At 40.6% G+C, this 2,378-nt stretch overlaps 1 pseudogene; it reads right to left on the bottom strand.

The window, feature by feature from the left end:
- Positions 1–937: 937 nt before the first annotated feature.
- LOC145415521 (5S ribosomal RNA) lies at positions 938–1,056 on the bottom strand (annotated as a pseudogene).
- Between the last annotated feature and the right edge of the window lie 1,322 nt (positions 1,057–2,378).

The following is a 2,378-nucleotide window of genomic DNA, read 5'->3' on the forward strand; positions in this document are numbered from 1 at the left end:
CACTCACATACACTCTTCTCGTCGGTCTCTCTTTCTCCACATGACCAGGAGATGCATCCAACATACGTTCCCTCCGAAAATGACATGCAACCATCCACCTACAGATTCAGGTCCCTGTTTCAGTTCTGAGGTCTGTGTTCTAGGTTTATAGATGGCTTCGTATCATCCTTTCTTAGTTGATTTATTTGGCGTATTACACCTTAACATTGTTTTGTATGTTAATTCTATTGTCTTAATACTGACATAATTTACATAAACACCATGCCAGAGGATACTGAGGTGTACAGTGCAGAATACATCGCTAAGGAAGACGTGATACCAAAGATCCCAAAGCCACCGGCAGGTAGTGGAGAGAGTGAATAAGAAGAGGGGTCCAACTAGACTTAGTATATTAAGTCTGTATAATACATACGCTGCTCAGTTTAGACTTTCTCTGAAGATAATAAATCAAGATGAACGCTCTGTATTCTTCTTTAACTCCTCCTGCTCTTCAGTTAACTCAAGACTCACCTATTACAAGAATTAAGAGTTACATATATAAAAATTTTGGCTACAAAGCTTTAACATGTGTGTGTGTGTGTGTGTGTGTGTGTGTGTGTTTTCCCAGAGATGAACATTTTCAATGTCCATATTTAAAATTGCACATAATCCCTGCTTTCAATCGTGTGCATGTCTCACTCAAAATACAATAAGTATTCGTTAAATTAGCCTCCTGGTTATAAGAATAAATTACACGAAAAGCACTCACTGCAATCAACCTAACTGCATGCACCTCACTCCGCCCTCACACCTGCTGCGCTGACAACGAAGCTGAAAGTTTTTCATTCATTCATTGCCAGACGCCATGTATCCCAGACGGGGTGGCCAAGGGCTTAGAGTTAACTGTTTTACAGGGAGGGGCACTAATCCTCCACCAACCCCACTTCACACGTAGGGATGCCAACAGCATCTGGTGTTCCCAGGCGGTCACCCATCCAAGTACTAACCAGACCCAACGTTGCTTAATTTTGCTGATCGGACGGGAAGCGGTGTACTCAACGTGGTATGAAAGTAATTGCGTTTAATTCAGAGTGATATCTTTCTTTTCTTTTGAGAGATTTGTAAATGTTGCTCGAAGTTGATTTTTTTTTGTCGTTGCTGTTATCTCTTGTGCTACGATAACATCTTGTTCTTGTGATATCTCATGTTTGTTAATGACTTGTTCCTGTGTTATCTCCTGTACTACGATAACATCTTGTCCCCGTGTCACCTGTTATGATCATGTCTTTTGTTCCTTTGTAATCCTTTGTAGAAGGATAAGGTCTTGTTCCTGTGTTATTTCTTGCATGATAACGTCTTGTTCCTGTGTTGTCTCTTGTGTACAATCATGTCTTGTTCCTGTGTTGTCTCTTGTGTACAATCATGTCTTGTTCCTGTGTTGTCTCTTGTGTACAATCATGTCTTGTTCCTGTGTTGTCTCTTGTGTACAATCATGTCTTGTTCCTGTGTTGTCTCTTGTGTACGACCATGTCTTGATCTTGTGTTGTCTCTGGTAGTACGATCACGTCTTGTTCCTGTGTTGTTTCTTGTGGTACCATCACGTTTTGTTCCTGTACTGTCTCTTGTGGTACAATCACGTCTTGTTCCTGTGTTGTCTCGTGCTACAAACACGTTTGCTCCTGTGTTATGGTACGATCACGTCTTGCTTCTGTGTTATCTCTTGTACTACGATAGCGTCTTGTTCCATCAACTGTTGTTCCCTCTAAACGACTCTAATCCCTTGAATCTTCGTTATTGCCTTTTTATTTTTTTATTCTAACTTCGCCGAAAAGTACGATCTATCTTCATTACAAAGTTGTGACAATAGCTTAATATTTGAATACGGTGTTGATAATAAAGAAATGTTTTGGAAAGGATGTGGAGCTGCAGCACTGTCTTCTGCCAATGAGCTACGTGAAATATGCTGCAAAAGGACGAAAATCTGGACGATGCTAAAGTAAATGAACAACGGTAGTCGACTTTATTCAGCATAGATGAAGCCTCTTGTACTGGAATAGTTTATCAAGGCTTTATCTAACCCCTGCATGTCAGTGAGTGTTTGGTAAACTCAATAAAACCGTCCGAGATGGCAGGAAATATAACAGACATCCAAGGCTCTGTGAACTGAGTTTCTCGTCCCTGAGGAGATAATTGAGACAATTTATAACCCTTTCATTATAACAGATGTCTGCTAAGGTGTTATCGTCTAGCATGGCAAGGATACACTAAACATAACCTTGTTTACATCAGGAGTTAATCAATATCGGGAATTATTTCAGAGTATTTGTTCTATGTCCCGCTCATTCTGCCCACCCAACGCAGGCCTGAAAGACAAACTGCACCTCTCAAAACGCATTGCA

This window comes from Coenobita brevimanus, chromosome 102, assembly GCF_032717465.1.
Source record: "Coenobita brevimanus isolate Jiangsu-jjx chromosome 102, ASM3271746v2, whole genome shotgun sequence".
In the NCBI taxonomy this organism is placed as follows: domain Eukaryota; kingdom Metazoa; phylum Arthropoda; class Malacostraca; order Decapoda; family Coenobitidae; genus Coenobita; species Coenobita brevimanus.